Here is a 27,804-nt window from a genome sequence, read left to right as displayed (position 1 = left end):
TTGGGGGAAATTATAGGTGTGTGTGTGTGTGTTGTTGTTGTTGTTGTTGTTGATGATGATGTGTGCCTGTATATGAATGTGCAAGTATTTGTGCCTCTGTACATGTATTAGGTGTGCAAGTGTTTATGCCCATGCATTTACATGAGAGCTTAGAGCAGAAAGCTGGTGTCTTCATTTATCACTTTTTACCTATTACTGAGAGATAGACTTTCTCCTAGAACTGGAAGTTAGGCATTTTGTCTAGTCTGGCTAGCCAGAGTGCTCTCAGAATCTGCATGTTTCTGCCTCATAGTGCTTGGAATATAGGTACTACAACTATGCAAAGCTTTTCACGTGAGTGCTGGGAATTTGAACTCAGCCCTTTATGCTTATAGATCCTGTGTTGCTCTTACCCACCTAGTCATCTCACCATCTCACCAGAACTTGTATCTTTAAAATATTTAGCTTTTCAATACCTGCGAATGAAATGTCTCTTCACGTATTCAGTTTTATCTGCACTGGGCTGCACAAGAATGTTCCTATTCCCTAGTAATTATGGAAGAGAAAAAAATTATCCCAGTCAGAATGGTAAAGTCAGCAAAACAACTGGAGGGTGTATGGAGGGGGAAGAAGGAACTCACTGTTAGAATTGTAAACTGGTACAGCCACTATGGAAACCAATGTGGAGAATTCTCAAAAAGATGACACTACAACTACCATATGGTGTATGCTAAAGGACTCAACATCCTACGCCTCAGATACTTTCTCAGTCATATTATTGCAGCTCTGTTCATAATAGCTAGAAAGTGGAAAGAACCTAAATGCCCTTCAAGTGATGAATAGATAATAAAAATGTGGAGCACATATATAATGGAATACGATTAAGATAAAAAGAAAACCAAAATTCTGAACTTTTTCAGGTAAATGTAAGGAACTAAAAAATAGATGGAGGGGGAGTAATCCAGACTGAGATAATAATGAGGACAAACATCTAATGTTCTCTCTCTTCTGAGGATCCTAGCTCCAAATCTTCAGATATGAGTTCATGTCCCTGAATAACTACAGAAAACAGGAAAATACAAAGGTACTATTATGCCCAGATTGTGAGGTCCTCACAGACCACCACAGACCACCACAGACCACCAGGAGTCCAATTCATATGCAAAATCAAAGAGTCTTTATTCAGGCTCCAGCTTAGAACCTCTAATCTCTCCAGCACTGTAGATGGTATGAAAGGTCCTGAGATGGTACAAGCCTTGCCTATTTGTCATGGTTGCTGTAGCAGGGTAAGGGACTTCCCAACTTGGCAGTTACATGATTGGTTGACATTTGTTTGGTGCATGACTATGGGTTAGTAATGATTTCAGCTTGGTATGAACAATGGTTGCTAGCTTTATCAATATACTTTAAAACATTAAGTACTTTCCCCTTAAGAACTGATTGGTTGTTGCTAGGGGTAAAGTGGCTGTTTGCTCAGGGGAATTGTGATTGTTACCAGGGTGCTATGGTTCCTAAAACAAGTTGAGGTTTTTTCCGGTAGCTGAGTTCATTCAGAGGGCAAGTTAATCATAAAATGGAGTCTGAAAGCAAAATGGAGATTGCCCTTCAGGCACCACTGCTTGTGTGGGGAGTTGGGTAGCAATAAAGACAAGAGCAAGGTACAGTTATCTGATCATGGAAATGGGAGAGGAAGGAAGCTTTTTAGGAAGGGAGAAAGAGGTAAATAGAGAAGAAAGGAGGAGGGTAAAATAGACATAAGGATATCTGAAAAAAATCATTAAAAACATACTATTAACCATTTACCTTTAAAAGAAACTATAATACACATAAGTCTGTATATAAATAAACATATATTATTTAAATGGAACTTTCTCACCTGAGCTGGCAATGGTCCCTCTAAGAGTCAAAGACAATTTAATAAAAACCTCAACACCATACATGAAATGTCCTTTTTTAAGTGGTTGCTCTGGGTTGTCCAGGAGACTATAAAAAAATATTATAGGCTACTGTTATTGCCTTTCATTGCCTCCCAGGGGTAGAAGAAACCATGTACCTCAGACTCATGGCCTTATAAGGACTCAAAGATTGAATTGGCCTGAAATTCTTCTGTAAAAGGAACTTTTATTCACCTGATGTAATTTCCATCTCATAGCCTTACTGCTGAATAAGCTCATTCTTTCTGAACTCTGGCTGGCTGGTTCAACTCAGCTGTTCTGGCTCTAATTCTTCTCCAAGCTGACTGACTTGATCTGACTTCTCTCAGCTTCTGACTAAATTACTCTGCTTGGCCTCAAACTAACTCTGGCAATCTATTCTAATCTTCTGGCTCCTTATTCTCTGACTTCAACTGTCTCCATGCCATTATACAGTCTGAACTCACAAACAAACTCAACTCCACAGCACTGAACTCACTGCACTGACTCCCAACTGATTAACTCAACTCCATTGCACTGAATTCAACTGACTGAACAGAACTGACTGACTGCCTCTTGCTGCACTGCTCTTAAATAGCTTTTCTCCTGAGGGTTGGGTGTATCTTAACTCTGACTCATTCTGTCCATTCTTTCTCTGATTCTTCACTTTGTCTTCCCCTCAATTTGGCATCACTGTTTGAGATTAAAGGTGGGGACCAAAGGATTCCAGCCAGAGGTATGTACCAAGGGCATGCCTACATTCCAGCTGGACCTCACAGACCTAGAAGGTCTGTGATGAGAACAGCCATGTTGCCGATTTAAAATTCCTCTACAGTCTCTTCCCTGAGGACTAGCTTCCATGGTACCAGAAGACACTATGCAAGCTTTCAAGACACCATAGTCCTACCCAGCTATAACACCTATGAAATACAATAATTACCAGCAGGATACATTAACCCTAAAGGTACAATAGTGACTCACATACCTTGTCAAGAACTTAACAGTTCTCTAGTTGCACTTAAGACTTGTTCAACAAGAAAGAAATCATGCCTGGTACAGGAAACCTAGTTAATTTCCTAGGGCTAGTAAAGTCATGGATCTTGGAGGAGAATCTACTACCACCATTTTACTAAACCATCATAATTCCTAACAACAACCTAAATATTTGTCCTTATACCCAAAGATAAGTCTTCACCCTCCTCATCAAGGAAATTTACTTTGCAACACATTGAGACTGCTACAGAAAACCACAACCAATCAAAATGTAGGATTTCATAACCCAGCTCTAGCAGATACATTCATAAAGAAACTCCTGCATCTAATGCTCACAGAACATTGTGGAAGAGGGGAGGAAAGATTGCAATAGCCAGAGGATCAAGTAGTTTGCTGCAAACCTATCTCCTAGTAATGTCAGAAGCCACACCCATAAAGTCTCACCTACATGACTGCCTAAACATGAGTGGAACAAGGACAACACAACAGGTATGCTAAAATAGACAAGGAGAACTCACAAGTCCTCAACCCTATTCAAAGAGCCACTAAGGAATGATGAAAGCAGGAAAAAAATCTTCCCAGGAAGAGCACACCAATTGGTTATCCAATTCCAGATGGTTAGCACTGAAAACACGTACACAAGTAACACAGTACAGACTAAGTAAGATTAATTTATGCATTTCAGAATATATATGCATATAAAACAAAAATTAATGGGAGAAAAGGTCATGGATTTGAAAGAAACCAAATAGGGCTATATGGGAGCTTTGTGGGGAGAAAAGAGGAGAGAATGATTGAATCATATCATAATTTTTAAAACTAAAAGAAATAAAATTGTTAAACAAAGGACATGCCTATCAACAGGCATGGTTGGAGGAGGGACGGGGGAAGGGAGCTGCTCCTCACTGATGGTTGTTACTGAGAGATTCGTGGAGAAGGGAATCATTGCCTCTAGTTGTGTACCCACTGATGAACCAACCTGGATCCAATGAAAAGCTCAAATCTGATGGTCACAAAGCTGACCCTGGTTAAGCAAAATGTGTCACAAAATAAAACCAAAAACCACAAATCCGGGAAAGACACTGGGAAAGACGTGGAAGGAGTATTGATAGGGATGGAAGTAAGACAAATGTAGGGACCAGTAATCAGAATACATTTTATATGTGTATGAAATTATCAAAAGAAAGTTAATTAAAATGTTATAAAATTTTAAAAATGGTAGCAAACTTCAGTCTTAAGCCTCATATTAAAGAGAAACCATTCACTAGCTCACCTATTAAGTATGATTTTGTCACAGACATGTGTTTGTGTGTGCGCATGCATGCACACAGACACACATGTAGACTCGTGCTCATATACGTGTATATGCATATATATGGAGCCCAGGGGACAACCCTGAGTGTTTTTTACCACAGCTATCCACCTACATGTTATAAGACAGACTCTCACTAGATAATCTGCTGGTCAGTGAGCCATGGGGATCTATCTGTCTCTGCTTCCCCAACACTGAGATTACAAACACACACCTTAATACCATGGATTTTTATGTGGTGTCTGGGGATAGAATTCAGATCCATGTGCCTATGTGGTAACCACTTTACTGACAACCATCTCCCTTACTGTAGATTTTTTTGAAGACACAAATTGTTTTAAATATTAATCTCAATCAGGGTGGGTGGGGTTTACCCACCTTTCATCATTCAGTTCCCAGGTAAAAGATACAAAACTTTTATGTTTATAATAAGTCATTAAAGCAATAAAGATGGGCAGTTATCTACCTTCTATGCTATTATGTCTACTTGCCTACCAACAACTCCGAGTTACAACTTGCCTCATTACATCTGGGCCACTCTTAACTCCAATTGGCCAACCCTCATGGCCATATTTTCATGACTCACCTACCCCATGGCACCTCCTTCCTCTTCCCCTCATGGTGATTCTCTGACCCTAAGCCCAGGAACCAAAAACTCTGCCTATCTCCCTTCTGCTCAGCTACAGGCTGTAGGCATCTTCATTCATCCCTTGGGAGTAACTAGGGGGCAAGGTTACATAGCATCATTTGGGTCTACAAGAGAACCTCCCCATTCCTGGGGCAAACCGGGCCAGTAGTTAGCATTACAATACATAGCAACAGACCAAATCTCAACAATAGACTTTCAAATTGAAGAAGTTTCCTCTATCTCTAGACTTTTTGTTTGTTTCTTAGTTTTCTTTTGTGGTTGTTGCCACAGTTGTTGTTTCAAGACAGGGTTTCACTGTGTAGCCCAGGCTTTCTGGAACTCATTCTGTAGACTAGGCTGGCCTTCACCTCAGATATCCAAGTGCCTCTGCCTCCCCAGTGCTGGGATTAAAGGTGTGCACCACTACCACAGGCCTATCTGCTGCCAAGCTCACCCCTCACTTTCAAATGCCTATGGCTAGCTGGGGGGCACTTCTTGTAATCCCACGCACTGCCACAGTTACCCTTCTCTGGAACCCAGTTGAGTTGCCACGTAAGGGAAAACACCACACAATCTTAGTTTAGAGTCAACAGATAACCCAATCGCTGGGCGCAGAACCTGATTTTATAAAGTATTCTATGTTAGAACTAACCCCAGCTTCCTACATGGTATCTGCCTTGTTCCAGCAGTTCAAAAAGCGAGTTTCTTTCTCCTGTTCCCTCTTCCTCTCCCTGACCCAAAAGTCCCGCCTCCTTGCTCAGTGATTGGTTTCTTGTAACCATTATTTAGTAGGGGAAAATTCCACATGTGAACCTAATTTATTTCTATCTTCTGAGTCTTTTAACCCTTGTTTTAGTTTTTCCCTGTTGCTGTAACAAAATACACTGACAAAAGAAATTTAAGGAAGAAAGAATGTATTTCGGCTCACAGTTCAAGGTTACAATCCATCACTGCAGGGAACTCGTGTTGGCAAGAGCTGACGTAGTGTGCAACATTGTATCTACACTCAAGAAACAGAGAGTAATGAATCCTGGTGTTCAGAGACACCACTTACAGGATGAAGCTCTCACATTCCAAGCGGGCCTCCCTCACATCAACCTCAATTAACCTTGTCAGCACAATCCCTCTCAGGCATGCCCTGGGACTTAGTTGATACTGCATTAGCCAACACAACCCCAGTCCCCTTGTCAATTTTAAATGTCTCCTGCTCCTCATTTATGGTAACACTTCTTGGCTTAAAGTTACTTTGGTTGCCATCAGATTAGACTGATTTTGTTTCAGGTTTGCATGGTGTAACCTCCTTTACCATTATCTAGATTCTCTATTTTTTAGGTCCTTAGAATACTTTAGTTCCATTTACCTTGCCATCACTTTTTAAATAATTATTTTAATACATCTAACTGTACATATAAATTAAACTTCATAGGTCAGTATCATTTTGTTTTATATTGATAATTGCCTATCAATTTTTCTTTACTGTGGTCCATGGTTCTCCTATATTTTTATGTTTCTTCTTGGATCCTTTTGGTTTTGCCTTTTTTTTTTTCTTTATTTCAATATAAGTCTGTTGGTGAACAATCTTCTCAGTGTTTGTCTGAGATTATCTTCAGTTCACATTACCTTTGAATGATATGTATACTGGGTATAGAGTTTCAGATTGACAGTTACTTTCTTTCAGTTGTCCAGGGAACTTCGAAGACTATCTAATAACTTTAGGTAATTTAAAATGTGTTTTATTGTCTGAAACTTTGATAGTTATAAGGCTCCAGATCACTATCCAGGTCTCTCATTCAATGATAATTTAAAACTTTATTTTTATCACTTACTAATTTTTGAAAATTATTTCTAAATTTAACATTTTACTGAGCTTAGATATTCTATTCTTGGAACAAAATCAAAATATTTGTGTGTGTGTGTGTGTGTATGAGTGTCTATAAATGTGTCTGTATATATCTATATATCTACTTAGTGTATCTTCACGTGTGTGTTTATATATGTTGTATATATAGCATCTTACTAATGCTCAGAAGTATAAAAAGCTTTTTATTAATATTTTAAATGAACAAAATTTCACAATATTTACTGGTTGGTACACAGGCAAGTCTCCATATAAAACTCTTTAAGCATTATTGTGCCTTTCAACTTTTTAAGGTAGACAAATCAGATATGATAATTTTGTCTTTTCCCAGTATTCAAGCCATTTTGTATTAAAGCAGTTACAATAAAAAGGGAAATACTAAAGAAGTGTAGACATATAATATTATTTGCCTTAAATAACAAAAGCAGATTACAACATGTATACCCTTTGAAAATATTGCCATAAGTAAAAGACACTAATTACTAAGGACCCAATATTACATGACTATATTCATATGGAAGACCAGGAGAAGTAGCAGGAGGAGAAGGAGGAAGAGGAGGAGGAGGAAGAGGAGGAGGAGGAGGAGGAGAGAAAGAGAGAGAGATTAGATTAATAATTGCTTTCTGGGTAAAGATGAAGGGAGAAATGTGCGTATGAGTGCTGGGGTGAGGTCTGGAAGGCACAGGATTTTTCCTTCGGGTGATTGAAGCCCTCTAAAACTACAGTAACTAGGAATAAATGAGTAATTAAATAGGACGTGAATAAGATCTCAGTAAAGCTGTTTTTAAAAATAAGAGTTATGTCCTTGGTTGTTAGCCTAGCCTTCCTGGCTGGGTCACACAATGGAATATTACTCAGTTGTTGAAAAAAATGACATTATGAAATTTGCAAACAAATGGATCCAACTAGGAAAAAAAAATCATCCTATGTAACCCAGGCCCAGAAAGACAAATATTAGGTATGCATTCACTTATAAGTGAGTAAATATCACCTGTTTAGTAAGTGATACTCAAGCCACAGACCCAAAGAGGTTAGTTGTAGAAATAATTAACTAATAAATCTTGTCTGCGGGTTCGCTACCCTCCGCAACGGTTTATGTTTCCTAATGAAAGACACACACAGTCTTTATATTTTAATATTCCTTTAAGCAGCTCAATAGCTGGGCCACTGCCTAACCTCCACTGTCTCCTGCCGATAATTCTTAGTTACTACTTACTAAATTCTGTGTTTTATCTTGGCTGCCCTGGACCCAGAGGGCGGCCCAAGTAAGCCACACACTGGACCACACTCTCCCAGCTCCTTCCCATGGCGGCTATGCCTCTCCATCTTGTACTCTCTTTGAGTGTGGCATCTCTCCTCTCCTTCACTCTCTACCAGTAAGGCAGATCTCCTTCTCCTTCTTCCTCCTCCTAGACCCAAATCTAAAGTCTTGCCTCTGGATGCCCTGACCAGCCATTGGCTGCCTGCATCTTTATTTACCAATCAGAACCAATGGGGGCGAGGCGGGGGGGGCGGGGAGCAGGGTCCTTCAGTGTCTTACAAGCAGACTCACTAATTGCAAACAATTAGGCCAAACCCACCACAGTTAGGTAAATTGAAAGTTTCTAGATGAGAATGCATGGACCTTCCTAGGAAAGGGAAATAGAATTGATTTTGGTAATTAGCCAGGCATTATGCAGAGAGAGATATAAACTGGAGGTCTCTATCTCTCTATCGGGTTCCTCCCCTTGGAGACTGGGGAACCTCTTGGAAGAGGAGGAGGAAAGACTGCAGCAGTCAGAGGGGATGGAAGACACCAGAACACAGCCTACTGAGTCAACTAAGCAGGGCTCATAGGGGCTCACAGAGACTGAAGCAGCAAACGTGGGACCTGCATGAATCTGTACCAGGTCCTCTGCGTGTATGCTATGGTTGTTAGTTAAGCTGATATTCTTGTGGGAATCCTAACAATGAGAGCAGATGTGTCTCTAAGTCTTTTGCCTGCTCTTGGGACTGAGTCGCTTTGTCCAGCCTCTATATGAGAGATTTCACTTTTTCTTATTGTATCTTGTTCTGTCCTATTTGGGTGTCCTCTCTTAGAGCCCTTGTCTTTTCTGAAGTGGAAACAGAGGTGGGATGGATGTGGGGCTGTGGGTGGGGGTATCTGGGAGGAAGGGGGAGAGGGAAAACTGTGGTTGGAATGTATTATATGAGAAAAGAATCTGTTTTCATTTTTTTAAATAGAAAACTCTTTAAAAGGAAGAGTTACAGTAACTGACATCTTCGTCTTGTTCCTGACACTAAACGAAAAAGATGGTAAAGACTCAATACATGAATTGGGTTCAGTTTTATGGACCCTCATTTTGTTCATTCACAACACCTGTGCTTTAATATGTGCGATGAGAGGCTAGAGCACTGGTGGCTCTTACTAGACACTTGCCAGACAGCTTCTATATGGTTCTGCCAGGGGAATCCACGAGTAGAAGACTAGAAATCTGGGGAATAGAAGAAACACTTTCTACTGTTGGTGGTGTTGGCAGAGACAGTGACAACAGGTACAGTCTCAGCCTGAAACAGCAGCCAAGACAACAGCAGTAACCTGCCAGCAGCAACTGTGGACTGAGAGCTTAGGCTTCTGCATTCTGCCAACAGCTGGTTGTAAAACGTGGGGGTACCCCCCATGGCCCTGAAAGGCACGTGTTCCTCAGCCCTAAGGCTGCTGTCATGTTCTGCAGTCACTGTTCCAGTTAACCTTCCATTAGACCTGGCATCAGCTCTGGTTTTAAACTTCTGTTTAAACAAACTTCTGTCTTGTTTATATAAAGCAAATAGTATTCTTCTTGAGAGAACCCTAACTGCTCAAGTAAGAATTTTCATCAGAGTTTAACAGTGGTTCTTATCATAATGAGTATTAAATCAGCTGTGTTTTTTTTTAATTTGTTAATGGAATAGTTTGTTTCTTTCTATTGGCATAGTGACTAAATGAATGATACAAAGAAGTTTCCTAATAGAGAATCATTTCGTGTGTCTATTACAGGATCATGGGTACAGGTAATCTAGTTAAGAGTCATTCCCAGAACACTAGAGTGAGGGAGTAGAGAACCTGAGATATAGAAGCAGCAAAAAACAATAAAAGATACACTGATGTCTGAGAACATGAGGCAACTGGGGTTGATCCCTCCTGGAGAGCTATAGGGGAACTACATACCACAGACCTTGAAATGCCTGCTCATTGAACTTTAACCCCAGTGATTGATGGTCCTATCAGCCGCCCTATATCTCTAGACTTGGAAAAGCCCTAGGGAAGACAAGGTATGGGAGGAGTCCCAGGTGGACATGGGAGACATGCTAGAAGTAACAGATGGGCAAAGGGATATGGCGGGAGTCACAGGTGGGCAAATAGATGTTGTGGGAGTCACAGGTGGGCAAAGGGATGTGGGGGGAGTCACAGGTGGGCATAGGGGTGTGGTGGGACTATTGTCAGGTGAGCAGGTGGGATGTGGTAGGAGGGTCGGGTGAGCAGGAGGAACATGGAAATCACAGATTGGCAGGTAAAGCATTAAGACTTTTTTCTTACAATTTTGCATGCCATGTTTTTAAGCATCAGAGTCTATATAAACTAAACCATTAAGCTTTGAAATACTTAAAATAGCTATCTATTTCAGCAAAGCATTAGAGAATTAACTTTTTTCATTTATTAATTTTTAATTAGCATACAAACAGGTGGGGTTTGTCCACACTACCCAGAGATCTCACCCAATAAAAAAGCCAGAGGATTGCTCAATTTCTCAGCTTATGGTAGTTACTAAAAACAACTGAATTTTTCACTCTTTAATTCAGTAATAGCATATCAGGGCACATAAAACATCCTCTATGTTAACAAACAAGAAAAATATACCCGAGGAAAGAGATAGCGAAAGTAGAGGTGTCCCTAGGGTGCTAGAGAAAGATGTTTACATTCGAATGAAGGTTTTTCTTGTCCTAAAATTCATTTTAATATTTTTACGTGAAATGTTTTGACTTTCTATGCAGTGACAAGCCATTTTCCCCTCAAATGACTCACCTAATAGATATGAGAAAGTGCTGTGGAGCGTTTTCTCGTGCAGTTACAGTAGCAAGAAAATTATTCTACATTGGCTCCTGACAACCAGTATTCCTCCCTGGGGCGCATAATGAGAGGACTGTCAGGCATGCTGAGTGTCCAGTGCAGAAGTATTTAATTAATGAGCTCTTGTCTTGCCTCTAGGTAATTCTTCACAGTGCTAAGGACACAGAAAGAGCACCCGCTGATCAATCTACGGAGGTTTTTTATAGAACCCGAACCACATTTGCTGCTGAATTTCAATTGTATTCCTTTAGGTCTAAGTTACCTGGACTTAAATTTAAATCTATCTTAATCTCTTTTTTTAGCGTGCTTAATTTTTTTTTAAAGAAGAAGACTAACAGAACTTAAAGTATTTTATATTTTAGATAATATATCTATATTAAGAGCATGTGAGAAAGCTACCATGGATTCATTTCACTCTAAAGAACTGTTATGTATTCATTAAAATGGCATGTATAGAGACTAGAATAGAATAGCATGTATGTGTGGGTTGTTTATTCATTTACAAGTCTTGAAATCCCTCATAGACTCTTAGCAATATTTTCATAGTCCCAAAATTGGACCACCCAATATTCTGGCCTAGAATAGTTCTAGATTGCTCTAGAGAGTTCCTTTCTCATATCAAGGTGACTTTCTTATTCCTGAAGAATCTTTGTCTCAAAAGCTTGCCAGTGCTTTCTTTCAGAACAAAAAACAGCGCTCCATCTAGGGAACGTGTCTCTGGTAAGCACTACAAAATACTGTCCACACAAAACCTTAGGTCTTCTGTGTTGGGGTTGAGGATGGAGTTCAGAGCTGAGTGCAGGGAAGTGTTTGAGCTAACACCAGGATCTCTGGACTTCCCGGGCAGTGCTTCTGTGTATTAACTGAGTCACCAAAGGAAGCATGGAACATGTACCTTCCCACTGTTGTTGTCCCCCTTTGCCCACCAATCCATAATCAATAGAAAATTCTTCAGTTCCTACAGAGGTTCACAGTGTATTTAAGTACAGAGTTCATGGTCATTCTAACTCCTAGAATTTGACTCTCCTTAGGCTTCCTTCAGATTCTTATGATATTTAATAAAACCAAATTGTAATGTTACTCTTGACTTCATCTACATTCTAAAGACTTTCATTTTTGTAATGTCAATCAATTATCCACTTACTATATCAGAATAATGTAGGACAATATTATTTAAATGAATTCTAGGTATAATAACGTTAATTTTAAAGGCGAAAGCTTTGACGGTTATTCTAAAAACACATGAAAAATAACATCTGGCATGACCGTGTATATACCTTATATAAAAATATTGATGGAAAATAAGTCTGAACTTTATAAAACAATAAGAGACACCTTCATGAGTGAAAATGAATGCAACTGAAGATTATTGTGTTGAAATGAAAAGTTTAGACTCAAAGAGACACACATTTCCAGTCACTTGTGGCTCTTAGGTGATGTATAAGTACATAAAACCAGATGTATTCAGAACATAAGAGTAAAAGTAAGAAGTCATGGGGAAGGAATGTAAGTAGCAAAAGGGAGTAGGTTGGTATGGTTAAAGTGTGTAGAATACTTGTATGAAAATATATTTATGACGCCTATATCTATGTACAATAAATATATACTAATAAAGTTTTATTAGTGTATATTTATTATTCAGTTCTCCTGATAACAGTTTCTCAGTGGCATCCCTTGCTTTTTTTCAAATTAAGCTCAATGCATTTAAATGAAAAAAAATATCTTTTGCAAACCTTATAACTTAAAGAATTCAGCTCCAGAATGCACCTCAGAAAGAGGGGCCAGAGGCCCCAGAGCTGGGAACTGGCCTAACTGCTTCCTCCATGAGGATGAGATTTCATGATACCAGAAGGCACCATGCAAGCTTCCAAAAGAGAAAAGCAACCAACAATCCGGCCCAGCCATGAGCCCTATAAATCATATCAGCTATTGGCATGGCACGGCGACCACAAGGGTGTAGTAGTGGCACACACACCGTGCTAGTAACCAACAGCAACTAGTGAAGAAAGAAGACATGAATTTGAAAGAAAGCAAGGGATGCATGGGAAGTTTTGGATGGAGGGAAGAGAAAGGAGAAATGCTACTATTATAATATTATAAATGTTATCATAATTATAATTATTAAAACATTCAGCAATACCATCTCAAATATTTCGCATCTTACAATGACTGCAAAAGGCATCCAAGTAATCAAAGCTTATGTTGAGCTACTGTCCAGACCGTCATGAGAGCTGGTTTCTTTTGTAACTGGTCAGCAACCACATCACAATAATTAAGTCTTTTACTATTGTTCTTATAGATCTTCCCAGACCTTATTCTGGGAAGCCTCAATATCTCTTCCTAGTTCCGTTCTTCCAGGGTGGCAATCACCCTCCTGCTACATTCACCTTGAATCTAAATCCCTCCTGTATCTGGTTGAGCCCTTTTGTTTTAGTTAGTGACAAAAGGAACTGGGAACACAACCTAAAGAAGGAAAGCTGTTTGGGGTTCCTGTCTTCAGAGGCCTTAGTCCTCTTGTACTTGATTCACCTCATGGTAGACAGAAAGCAAAGAGGAAGAATCAGGGACCAGGCACAACCTTTGAAGGCATACCCCAATCACTGATGTCCTCCCAAAACACCACAAGACAGGGGCCACCTTTGTAACAAAATGAGCCTGTGGAGGATATCTCGGATTCGAACCAGAACCACTCCTGTTGTCCTAGGTATAAAAGGACCTTGTTTGCTAAACTGAAATGTTTTAGGAGACCCTTGCCTTTGGGACTCAAAAATACACCAACAGATTCTGTCTCTCCTTTCCTTTCCCCGCCTCTGTGTGTGTGTGTGTGTGTGTGTGTGTGTGTGTGTGTGTGTGTGTGTGTGTGTGTATCTTTGTTCTTTCCTCTTCTTCTATGTATCTCTCAATAAATTGGTTTCGTTGCCTGTATATATGTGTCAGGAAATGGAAAAACTGATAATCTTGTTCAGCCAGGACTAAATCACACTGACAACCACTGCTGTGCGGAAGGGGGGCAAGTAGGATGTGGCAGAATACAGGGGTTGGTGTCTCCCTCTGTCCTTACAATTCTATGACAAGGCTGTGGCAGTAGTGGACACTGAGAGACACCGACTATTAAGCACCTTTCCCAGACCTACGAAATCAGAATCTGGATTCAACGAGACCCAAGGTGATTCACATACAAGCTTGAAATTGAGGTCTGTCTCTCAAAAACACTGCACAGACACACAGTAGAAGTATCAAAAGAGGAAGATAGTGTGTATTCACAAAAACATGACAGCAATTGGCTGCGATTTCCTTTTGCTACATCTTCAGTGAAAATGAAGTACTGATTTTTTTTTCCATATCTCTCCTCAGCGTCATTAACCTTAACGTGCATTTAAAGATAATAGGGAATGCTGGGGAGAAAGCTCAGCTTGTAAAATGCTTCTGTGTAAGCCTAGGAATCCTATTTTGATCCCTAAAACTCACATTAAGAAGATGGACATAATGAGCGTGTAACCTTGGCACTGGGCAGGCAGAGCCAGGCAGAGCCAATGGGCTTGCTGGCCCACCAGCTTAGCCTGCTTGGAGAGTTCTAGGCTAATGAGCGACCCAGTCTCCAAAACTCAGCTGGACAACGCCTGAGGAATGACCTGCAAGGTTGACCTCAGGCTTCCATGCACCACACACATGCATGCACCCCACACCTCTGGATGCAAACATGCACACAGGCATGCATACAAAAAGTATTTTAGAAAAATTTACAACTAGCCATGACCTCAGGGTCCAGCGATACCAATTCCTGGATACAACAGAGATGTCTGCTTGCCTGTGTTTATCCCAGTACTATTCACAATCCAAAGCTTTGGTCTAGGTACCAATGCATGGGTAAATAAAATGTAAGGTACATGTGGGATATTATTTATTTGTTTGTTTGTTTATTTATTTATGCAGAAGAATAAACTCATGAGAAATGGATGGGAGTGGGGGGGTCAGCATGTTGAAAAGAAATACAAAATAAAGAAATAAAAAGTAAAGAAATAAACAAACCAGACCCAAAATGGTAAAAGTCATGTCTGTTCTTTTGTTTAGACAAAAGGTGAAGAGAAAAGCGAGGGCAGTAGGGTAGGTGACTATGGTCAAGAAAAGAAACCACCTGAAGGTTGCTCAAAAGTTTCTTGTTTTATTGTTGTTGTTGTTGTTGTTTTGTTGTTTTTAATAGTTTCTACCCTCCTTTATCAAGGTTAATATCTGATTTAGGTATTTTCTCCTTTTTTAATTTTAGAAATTATTTAGATGTAAGCATTTCTGTTAGAAGTGAATCAACATCTAAGTGTCTGAGTTGGTCTCTGACCTTGGTTAAGTAGCTTCCACTCTGCTAGCAAATCTACTACCTAGGGTATGTGGAAAGCAGTGGTCAGGAATATGGACCAGAAGCCAGACCGGAAGCCAGATCGGAAGCCAGAAACTAGTCTAAAATCTGCCTGTACCTTACTTACTGTCCTCTCATCTGTAAACAGTGCTCATCACCATCTTAATAAAGATTAGATGAACCTGCCATGCAGCGTCTCCTATGTGTGCTTTTGAAATAAATATATGTTAGAGCAAAACTCTCCGTCACCACCAACACTCGCTTGTGGCTAACCCGCCCAGGGAGGTCTGAGAAGGTTTGCATACGAGAGTCCTGGCTCTGCCAACCTTCCTCCTTTCTGACAACCTCTTTTCCATCTCTGATGAATTTTTTTCTTCAAACCCTGAGATTGTAGAAAGAATCCCTCAGAATTTCTCTAAGCCAACAAAAGTGGCTCTGGCCAAGCTGATATGATAAAACACAAGCTTCTAAGTTCCCACCACTTCGACTTTAAGACTTGGCGCTCAAAAGAATGCTCCGTGGCTCAAAGCATTTGCTGCATTTTCCGAGGACCCAAGCCCCCTTCTCAGTACTGACAAGTCATCACACCTAAGACTGCCTGCATCTACAGCTCCAGAAGATCCAACACACACACACACACACACACACACACACACACACACACACACACAAAGTAAAAGGCTGAAAAATATCCAAGCCAAAAACTAATTAAAAAAAAAAAAGTATGGACTTAAGATATCTAGAAAAATACAAGTATCTGTATTCTTTGCAGGTTACTAAATTTTCTGACTCCTTTAGCAGGTTGTCAGGAGGATTCGGTAAATAAAGCCCATAAATACTCAGAACAATGTCTCCTTCGAAGCAAACATGAGGTGTTATCATAACTGACCATTCTAACACAGCCTAAGGAGGCCAGGGGTTCTGGTGACCCTGTAAAACACACCCACGTGTGCGGGTGCCTCCTGTCAGGTCCCTAGTCAACACACCAGTGAATGGACGTTGTGCATGCCACGGAGAGAGGTGGACATTAGAAACAGGAAGAGCAAGGGAAGTATCAATGTTAAAAGACAATCAACACATCGGTCTAAATTATTTGACCTTCGCCAATTTACAATTCTCCCTAACTGAAAACATCATCTCATTTATAAAATAGCTAATTGAGACAATTAGCACCAGAAAGTGGTATAGATTCGTGATCGTTCTAATAATTTTATATTAGCAAATGCCTCAGCTCACGGTACGCCATAATTTCAGTAGCCTGGGAAATGTTACAATTGGTTCAAACCACCGTTGATGTTATTTCTGGATGGTAATAAATGCTGTTTGTCTTGGGAGCCTGAAAAATATGTGGGCTGTGCAAGTGCGCCATCTGCTGGCCGCGAGGACTTATGCGGCACGCTTAGCGCGCAGTTGAGACCTGAGCTCCTAGGAGGCACTAACCAACTGAATGCCTGAATTAGTAGTACACATTGCTTTCCCGACTGAACGCCGCATTTCTCAGGTGCCTGGTCTTTACGTTTCCCCGACACTAGCATCTTTGGAGAAAGGGCAATTAGAGTGTATCTTGGAAACCAGACCACGGTGGGATGCCATCTATTTTATATGCTTCATGGAGAGGAATGAGATACCCAGAGTGACACAATTTTCCTGAACGTTTAGCGATTCTGGAAAAAGTGAATACAGGTGAGGTGTGTGTCACAACAAAGAAAATGCCCCAGCCAGTTTGCTGGACCACCCTCGTGCACCCTATAGACCCAAGCATACATCAGGCATACACCAGGCATAGTGAAGAACTTCCATTTCATACCTTATACCCATATAAAAACATCCTGCTTATATTACAAAACAGAAGTCCTGTGTGAGTTTTGCTTTGCACTAAAGAAAGAGAAAATGAATTGGGACAGTCACCACGCCACCACCACCACCACCATCACCTTGGGGTTGTTTTTACTCCCCAAGAGGACAGCAATCTAGTGATTCAGTCACAGCTTGGTTCTGGCAGCCACTGGAGGAAGAGTAGGGATTTCTCAACCCAGAAATCGTTTGTTCTGTTTCTTTGACAAGTCGCTTCTCCTTCTTCTTCTTCTTCTTCTTCTTCTTCTTCTTCTTCTTCTTCTTCTTCTTCTTCGTCGTCGTCGTCGTCGTCGTCGTCGTCGTCGTCGTCTTCGCCATCATCGTTGTCACATGACTCCCTCATGCTAGCACTCACTGATTTGGGGCAATGGAGAGTAAGGTCCAATAGGGGGCGGTGGTGGGTAGACACTTAACCCCCCTGGTTCTGCCCTGCTCCCTCCCTCAGACAACAGACTAAAAATCATTCTAGCACTCGATAGCCATTCTGAGACTCCCCCGAGAGGAGGGGCATCATTTTCAGATGCCAAAGTTAATCTGAAAAGTCAGTGATCTGTCAAGAACAAACACCATCCTTAATTCTTAATCCTAACTCAGGACTCCAGGATGTGTCCAAAGCGAAGTGCCTTCACCACATGAGAGACAAGTGTTGGATCTGTCTGTAAACAAGGCCGACACCTAGCAAAACAAAACTGCACTAAACACAATCCAAAGAATCCCTAAGGGAAATAGCTTCAAGAATCTTGAAAATCATACCTATTTTTGTTTGTAATGTGCGAAATTATTATAAGTATGTTCACCAAGAGGACTATTGATGGATGGCTCACGATTTAGCTAAATTCAATGAACCACACACTGAGCCTACCCCAGTAGGTGACTCATGCATTTTTTATTTCAAGTATCAAGTGTTTGCCAAAAACAGTATTTAAAAAAAAAAAGTAATGGAAATTGTTCTGAAAGAGCTCGTGAACAGGGTAGGACTACCTACCGGCAGGCTCATTTATGCTCTGACCACTTAGGTGGGATTTGGTGGGGCTGCTTTAGACAGCGCTACACAGACAAGTGCTCGCCACAGCAACGCTGGCAGGTTGGGCACAGGCTCTGGCCCTCATCAAGCATGTCCATCTTGCTGGATACCCATATCTCATCAAAGATAGGTGAACTCACCAGGTGCCCCAGTAATGGATCTAAGTTGGGGTGGGGGCGGGGCATACAGGTCTTGCTTAAAACAAACTGGAAATAAATACATGCATTCAGCTCCTGGATCTCTTCTATTAGGCTTAGCTTTTTTTTTTCTCTCTCCTTTTGCTCTTAAACTTATTTTAAAAAAAAATTGATGGTCAGGGGAAATGGAGGGATGAAACCTTACCCAGAAGAAATAACGGAAATGATTGCTGGTGTCTACAGCCATACCAGCCTGAACATGCTGATCTCCTCTGAATTCGGAAGCTAAGCAGGGTCGGGCCCGGTTAGCATTTGGATGGGAAAATGACTACTGGTAAGGAACAGTTAAAAGGTGCATCTCTTATTCTGACCATTCACGTTTTTATACATGGCTATTTACAAATCACTGGGTGAGAGCCCTGCTTCTGTGGGCCATTTTATCAGTCAGCAAAGGAAATGTTTATCGGTCCCCACTGCCCAGCTGAGTTTCTCTTCAAGTAGAAAAAAAAAAAAAACAGACTCTGAATTCATTGATGACATTATATTCTTTTAAAGCTTAAATACTTGGCTCTTTTAATAAACACTTGTAGCTTTGAAATATTCCAAGGGGAATAATTTCAGCACTTGCAAATGCCTTATTCAAAGGGTGTTGGGATAAGAGGAGATAAAGTCCTCAATATTTGAATTTATTTCTAATGATATCTATTCTTCTAAGTCACAAATAATGACTGTTTTCTGGGTTATACTGGCTGTTTCATCTGTTTATTATTGCAGATGAGTAAGTGTGCATTACCCCTTCATGATCCTACACACACACACACACACACATACATACACACACACACATACACACACATGTACACACACATACACACACATACACACACATACACACACATACAAACACACACACATACACACACACACATACACACATACACACACATACACACATACATACAAACACACACACACATATACACACATACACACACATACACACACATACACACACATACACACACATACACACACATACACACACATACACATACAAACACACACACATACACACACATATACACACACATGCACACACATACACACATACACACACATACACACATATACACACACATACAAACACACACACATACACACATATACACACACATACACACATACACACACACACACACACACACACACACACACCCTACCAACCACACTCACACTGTGGCTATTCCTTCTTCAGTCAGGCTTTTAAAGGGAATGAATGCAGCAGGAACTTAGTAGGACAAGGTAACACTCTGTATTCTATGGGCACTCCTTACGGGTTTCTGATCTCTTGTTGCTTAGTAACATCACAACGATATAATTTCCATCTAGTGGTGAAATCAAGTATTTCTGCCTTCTGCTTAATATCATGATAAGCTGGTCTCCAGCTACCCCACACAGCAAAGGGTATTTGATCACTATTTCATCCTTAGAAAGAGAGGACAGGCAGAGGAGATCCGCAAGGCTTTCTCTTTCACATTCTCTTCCGAGCCTATCAACTGCCACATAACTCACTACTCTAAAACTCTCGTCTAAAACAGTTCCTTCCACAGCCTCTGACAGGCCTGTTTGACAAGGCTCAGCTAGGTGGTTATGTCTTGTGATTGTTAGCTGAAGACTGGAGGCAGAAGCAGAGAGACCTTCTAAAAGTCACCTTAAATGGTGTCTCTCCTAAAGCTGATCTTTGAGCTGGGGCTGTTGAGTAGCTGGGGGTTGGAGTGACATCTGCCTTGTCACATGGCCAGCTGGGCATCATATAATTGACTTGTGGGAATGCTGGGGTCAGATGGGGTCAGGAAGGCAATGAGAGAGGCCTGTTCATGTTCTATCACTGGCCCTCTTTTAGAATTGTTTGTACATGGCTTTAACATTTTTATAATTATCTGCAGGTTATACACTGCTTTATTCTCTGTATTCTAACGTGACCTCCTCACTCCACCTCCCTCACTTTGGCACGCCATCACCTCGTGCACAGGCCAGTCTCTGGAGAGCTAGGCTCAGAGTCATGTTTGCCTTCCCCTAGATCAGAGCTTTCAGGGATGATGAACTCTGAGGGTTTTCCTTTGAGATAGCTCCTCCTTACATCACACAGCATTTGTGGGTCAAAGGAAAGTTGGATGGTCACATTGGCTTCACAAAAAAGAAAACAAAGCAGACCAAATAAATGCAGACTGCACTGGAGGCAGCTCTGATGACTAGGAACTCGTTAACTGTCCCAGAGACCCTTCATGTAGTTTAGGGCCATAGGATTTAGCCAAAGTTGGAACTTTTTCACATTTCAACTACTGAAATTTACTATAACTTCAAGTGACTGAATTCAAGATTTTTGTGAACCTTGGAGTCTTCTGATCACTTGTCTGCATTTCCTGCAGAAATAACCGAACTTCTCGTTAGTTCAGACTGCTGCCATGACTGTTGACTCAATAGGTTTACACCTAAACCTTGAGCCAAAATTCTTCAAAGGGCTAGATTGACTATGGAACTCCACTTCTCACGCGACCTCATCTGCCACTGGAGAACTTTCTAGAGCCATAGCTCTAGCATCTTTCTATGATTCAACATTTGCCACAGAGAGCTTTCAGGCCAGGTATGAATGGAATCTTTGGATTTTCTGAATCTCTTAGCCACAGACAACCTGAATGTCAAGATCTTAGAGGTTAAACTGTTTCTTAAAACAGCAATGATAAGCTTTTCCTATCCATCAGACACTGTACTCTCTACTTTACACCTAATAGCCCATTTAAAGGCTATAACAACTATAGGATCTAGTAACCATTACTATTTATAGAGAGATCATAAAGCCCAAAGAGGTTAATGAATGTAGTTCATCGACCAAAGCCAGTGAGAGAAAGGAGCAACATAGTCTGCTTGCAGAATCTAACCCCTAATGACCATTCTATGATACTCCAGAATCTGTACAATGGGTGTTACTGATGAGAAAAGACATCCCTGTGATTGTGCACCCTGAATGGTTCCTTCAGTCTACAATTAAATCACCAAAAGGTTAGACATTGTCTTAGTCCACTGGGGATTATAAAGCACCACAAACCAGGCCATTTATAAATGACACAAATTGTATCTTATCATTCTAGAGGCTCAGGAAGTATTAAAAAAAAGGGGGGGTCTAGAAGATTTGGTGAACTCCTGGTTCTTAAACAGCACCTTGTCTGTCTCTGGACCTTCACACAGAGAAATAGAGGAGTGAGTTCCCTTGAACAATTGTATAATGGCATCTGTGAAAGCACTACTTTCATGACATAACCGTGTCACAAAAGGTCAGGGAATAAGATTTAAACCTTGTAGGGGACTTCTGTAAGAATGCCAACGCTCAAGCTAGAGCAGATTTGTTGGGGATGCTAATAATATCTTGCTGACTTACCCACGGGCTGTTTAGTACCTACTGAGGGAGAATAGCAAACGAACAGTGTCCAGTGGTATTAGATTAGATTGGGTACAGATCTAGGATGTGTGGTGAGTTAGTCTGTGTGTTTCCTATGATGCCAGAGAAGATGTCATGATTCTGGACAGAAAGGTTTCCCAAAGCCAGTGCCCTCTGTGTCTCATCCGATGTATAACTGCATGATTGGTAGAGAGATGTCCAGAGAAAACCATGCCTGGAGAACCATACAGCAGTATGCTGTCAGCAGACCTCCCCTGTAGAAAGGCCATCATGTCAGATGTGAAGCAACGAGACTGAACAAACTCCTAATGTATTTCCATATGGAGTGTCAATCTGATGGAATGATTACTTCTAAAGGGACATCCAAAGGCTTCAGTTGAGTCTTTTACTGAAGTAGAAACTTGGCTTGACTGAAAGACTAAAGTAACCTCAGGGATATCAGATTCCACACAGAACTTGTTCTGAGCTTGGTATGATCATTTAGACGATAGAAACAACAACAATAGTAAAACAATGAAGAGCTCACGGGTGACTAAAGACATACAAAAGGTTTTATAGTATAATAATGTCAAATGGACATGCATTAGGATAAAAAGTCAATCTTTGAGAAAACCAACCTTCTCAAATGTATCTATTTTAATGAGTATTCTTAATTGAGAATGCTTTACATTAAAATCCACCCATTATTTTCAATAAGACAAACTTTAAAGAAAAAAGTCAGCACTGAGGAAAAGAGAAGGCAGGTGTGTAGTATGACGGCTGACTTTTGAACTGCTTCTGATGGAAGAGGAGAAAGTTATGTACGTAGCAGCACCAGGACGAAACTGGGTTGATTTTTTTCTCCTGTTATACCTAAGTTTCACTTGAAGAAAAAAAAATGACAAAGTAAGTCCTATTCAGTAAATAACAAGTCCTAATTTAATGATAAATAAATAGGTCACAACAATATTTAACTGTTCAGTGCTAGACTGAGAATAATAAATTATCATAGATGCTAAACTTTGAAGCCAGTGTATATTTCAAATGATTAGTTTCTTTGAGGAGTTGTTGAAAAAGAAAAAGAAAAGGAAATAGAAAGAAAAAGAAAAAAAAAAGAAAGAGAAAAAAGAAAACCTGTTATCAAATGTCAGCTCAGGTTGGTGAGGATGTGGAGTGAAGAGAATGTTTATCCGTGGCTGGTGGGAGTGTGAACTCATACAGCTACTATGGAAATTAGCAGCAGCTCCTCGAGAAGATAGGAACTGATCCTCCTCAAGATCCAGCTATAGCACTCATGGGCATATACCCATCCTACCAGAGACGCCTGGTCAACCATGTTCCCGGCTGCTTTATTCATAATAGACAGACACTGGAAACAACCTAGAAAAATTCATCCTCAGAAAGGTAATCAAGACAAAGAAAAACAAATATGTTATGTATTCACTTATTGTAGATATTAGCTGTTAATAACAAAGCTCTGATATATAAAACACGGAGGTCGGGTGTAGAATGGGGGACTAGACGATATCTATCCAGGAGAGGGAAGTAAAACTGATAGTTATGAGTGGATGGAAGGAGAGTGGAGTGGGAGGATCAAGTGGAGAGGGAGAGGGGGAAGGTGATAGGGGAGGGAATGTGGGGAGAGAAAGCTAAACTAGAGGGGTATTGGGGGATACTGCGGGAACCTAATACAGTAGTAGCTTCCTAGAGTATATGTGTGTATATTAAAGAAATTCAAATGAGGTTATCAAAATAACGAAGGGACACTGACCCAACTGGCCATCTCGGGTCACCAAATGAAGCTTCCCAGTACCAGGATTGAATCACATCTAATTGAGTTGTTGGCCAAAGGGCTCCAGGGAACCCCCCCAAACAACCCAAGCTGTTGCCAAGACTTTGTATTACTCTCCACAAACTGACAACAAAGCACCATTGCAGCTCCACAGACTTCAAAAGGCCAACACCTTCATGATTCATTTAACACAGAGAAACAACCGGGGGCAGGGACACTCAGCGTCTTACATGCAGAATCTTGTGCAATTTGGGGACTCCAAATAACATGATGCAAGCATTAAAGCAAATCCACAGCACTGGTCTTCAGGCTGCACCAGTGGATGCAGGGATGATGTTCTGGGCAGTCCCACAGCCATCATGCCACAGAGTTACAGAGGGACCATCCACAGTCTAAAGATGGGAAATGATGGCATGGACCATAGTCATGAGTCCTTCCACAATGCCAAAATCGTCATGGATGACCTTGGCCAGAGGGAAAAAGCAGTTGGTGGTGTAGGATGCATTGCTGGCAGTTTTGATCAAGTTGTCATACTTCTCATGGTTCACACCTCTCACAAACATGGGGGCATCAGCAGAAGTGATGACACCTTTGGACCCACCCTTCACATGGGTCCCAATTTTCTCCCTGGTGGTAAAGATGCCAGAAAAGAAAGGTAAAGATGCCAGAAAACATCTCGCAACATTCTCGGCACCAGCATCACATTTGATGTTAGCAGGATCTCGCTCTTAGAAGATGGTGATGGGCTTCCTGTTGATGACAAGCTTCCCATTCTCAGCCTTGACTGTGCCACTGAACTTGCCATGGGTAGAGTCATACTGGAACACATAGACCATGTAGTTGTGGTAAATGAAGGGGTCATTGATGGCAACAGTCTCCAATTTGCCAGATACAGATGATAAGACAACCCTGGTAACCAGGCACCCAATATGGCCAAATCCATTCACACCTACCTTCACCATCCTGTCTATGGGAGAAGGCTTTCACTGCATGACAAGAAGACGTGGGTGTCTTTGGAACAGGGAGGAACCCTAAAAAAAAATGTTTTAAACAAGTATCTGATAGGAATTCCCATGAGCATTGAACACTCTAAGTCACAGACGCTAACTGTCTTAGTTAGGGTTTTACTGCTGTAAACAGACACCATGACCAAGACAAGTCTTATCCTGGGCCATCAACTACAGCTGAGACTATACCTCAAACTTCTCTTCATAAGACTTAACCAGAGAACAAAGTTTCTGCTGGGTTTTTTTGAAACTTCCTTTGTCAATGGAATTAATCCAAGTCTCTTCACCTTAGCCTCAGGCAGACTTTTCAGACAAGGGCAAAAAGTAGCCACATTCTCCACCAAATACCACAAAAAGAGTCTTTATGCCACATTCTGACATTCTTCTCCTTTGAAATCTCTTGGGCCAGGTCAACACAGTTCAAATTACTCCCAGCAACAAAGTCTCCCATATTCCTACTAGGATGACCCATTAAGCCCCATTTAAAGCATTCCACTGTGTTCCAAATCCAAAGTCCCAAAATCCACATTCTTTCAAATAAAAGCATGGTCAGGTTTATCACAGCAATACCCCAGTCCCTGGTACCAACTTTTGTCCTAGTTAGGGTTTTACTGCCATGAACAGACACCATGTCCAAGGCAAGACTTATAAAAAAACATTTAATTGGGGCTGTATTATACAGGCAGATAGATCAATGGAACAGCTTCAGAGGTTCAGTCCATTATCATCAAGGTGGGAGCATGGCAGTATCCAGGCAGGCATGGCACAAGCAGAGCTGAGAGTTCTACATCTTCATCCAAAGGCTGCTAGTGGAAGACTAACTTCCAGGCAGCTAGGGTGAGGGTCTTAAGCCCACACCCACAGTGACACACCTATTCCAACCAGGTCACACCTATTCCAACAAGGCCATACCTCCAAATGGTGCCACTCCCTGGTCCAAGAATATACAAACCATCACACTAACCAAGCAATTGAAAGATCTGTATGACAACTTCAAGTCTATGAAAAAAAAAATCAAAGAAGATCTTAGAAGATGGAAAGATCGTCCATGCTCATGGATTGGCAGGATTAATATAGTAAAAATAGCTGTCTTGCCAAAAGCAATCTACAGATTCAATGCAATCCCCATCAAAATTCCAACTCAATTCTTCATAGAGTTAGAAAGAGCAATTTGCAAATTCATTTGGAATAACAAAAAAAAAAACAGGATATTAAAAACTATTCTCAACAATAAAAGAACTTCTAGGGAAATCACTATCCCTGACCTCAAGCAATAGTGATAAAAACTGCATGGTATTGGTACAGAGACAGGCAGATAGATCGATGGAACAGAATTTAAGACCCAGAAATGAACCCACACAGTTATGGTTACTTGATCTTGGACAAAGGAGCTAAAACCATCCAGTGGAAAAAAGACAGCATTTTTTTCAACAAATGGTGCTGGTTCAACTGGAGGTCAGCATGTAGAAGATTGCAAATTGATTCATTCTTATCTCTTTATACAAAGCTCAAGTCCAAGTGGATCAAGGACATCCACATAAGACCAGATACACTGAATCTAATAGAAGAAAAAGTAGGGAAGAGCCTCAAACATATGGACTCAGAGAAAATTTTCCTGAACTGAACACCAACGGCTTACGCTCTAAGATCAACAATCAACAAATGGGGCCTCATAAAATTGAAAAGCTTCTGTAAGGCGAAGGTCACTGTCAATAGGACAAAAAGGCAACCAACAGATTGGGAAAAGATCTTTACCAACCCTACATCCAATAGAGGACTAATATATAATATATACAAAAACTCAAGAAGTTAGACTCCAGAGAACCAAATATCCCTATTTTAAAAATGGAGTACAGAGCTAAACAAAGAATTCTCAACTGAGGAATACTGAATGGCTGAGAAGCACCTAAAGAAATGTTCAATATCCTTAGTCATCAGGGAAATGCAAATCAAAACAACCCTGAGATTCCACCTCACATCAGTCAAAATGGCTAAGATCAAAAACTCAGGTGACAGCAGATGCTGGTGAGGATGTGGAGAAAGAGGAACACTCCTCCATTGTTGGTGGAATTGCAAGCTGGTACAACCATTCTGGAAATCAGTCTTGTGGCTCCTCAGAAAATTGGACATAATATTACCTGAGGATCCAGCCATATTACTCCTGGGTATATACCCCAAAAATGTGCCAACATATAACAAGGACACATGCTCCACTATGTTCATAACAGCCTTAATTATAGTAGCCAGAAGCTGGAAACAACTCAGATGTTCTTCAACAGAGGAATGAATACAGAAAATATGGTACATTTACACTATGGAGTATATCCAGCTATTAGAACAATGACTTCATGAAATTCTTAGGCAAATGAATGGAACTAGAAAATGTCACCCTGAGTGTGGTAATCCAGTCACAAAAGAACACACATGGTATGCACTCACTGATAAGTGGATAATAGTCCAAAAGTTTGGAATACCCAAGATACAATCACAAACCACATGAAACTCAAGAAGAAGGAAGACCAAAGTGTAGGTGCTTCAGTCCTTCTTAGGGGAACAAAATACTCAAGGGAGGAAATACAGAAACAAAGTGTGGAGCAAAGACTTAACGAAAGGCCATCCAGACACTGCCCCATCTAGGGATCCATCCCATATACAGACACCAACCCAGACACTATTGTGGATGACAAGAAGTGCTTGCTGACAGGAGCCTGATATAGCTGACTCCTGAGAGGTCTGCCAGTGCCTGACAAATACAGAGACAGATACTCACAGCCAACTAATGGAGGAGTTAGAGAAAGGACTGAAGGAGCCAAAGAGGTTTGCAACCCATAGGAAGAACAATAATATTAACCAACCAGACGCCCCCCCCCAGCCCCCAGAGCTCCCAGTGTCTAAACCACCAACCAAAGAGTGAACATGGAGGGACCCATGGCTTCAGCTGCATATGTAGCAGAGGATGGCCTTGCTGTATAAAGAGATAACTGAAAGAGTGTCTTGGTCTTGGTGTGATTAACAGCAAGGTGTCTGAAGTCAGATGGCCTGTGTTTGAATCGCAACATTGCCGGTAGAAATGTGTGTCTCTGTGCAACTGATGAACGTTTTTGAGCACTCCCTCCTCTGTGAGTAGAGGAATAATCACACCTCCTCACACAGAGGTCATGAGCACTGGATCAAGTACAATTGCAAAGTGTCTGGGGAAATGCTTAGTATATAGAATTGCTGTGCAAGTGCTTGTTAAATGAAATAAGCAAATATGTATCAAATCGTGAGCAAGATTCCTGAAGAATAGGATTGTGGGAATCTAATCTTATTGTTAAAACTTAACATTCATCTCTGGATTGTTTAAATGTTTTACAGTGGGAATATGTTGCTATTTAAAACAGGGAAAGCTAATTAAAAGATACCATGTATGAAAAATGAAAAGAGATCCACT

The 27,804-nt window shown here is 40.9% G+C and overlaps 1 pseudogene; it reads right to left on the bottom strand.

Annotated features, from left to right (window-relative positions):
- Window positions 1-23,669: 23,669 nt before the first annotated feature.
- Window positions 23,670-24,326, bottom strand: LOC147001241 (glyceraldehyde-3-phosphate dehydrogenase pseudogene; annotated as a pseudogene).
- Window positions 24,327-27,804: the final 3,478 nt, after the last annotated feature.

The sequence above is a fragment of the Mus caroli genome, unplaced genomic scaffold, assembly GCF_978045245.1.
Source record: "Mus caroli unplaced genomic scaffold, Mus_caroli_1 scaffold_14, whole genome shotgun sequence".
In the NCBI taxonomy this organism is placed as follows: Eukaryota; Metazoa; Chordata; class Mammalia; order Rodentia; family Muridae; genus Mus; species Mus caroli.
The sequence above is the reverse complement of the archived record's forward strand: the minus strand, read 5'-3'. Positions and strand labels throughout refer to the sequence as shown.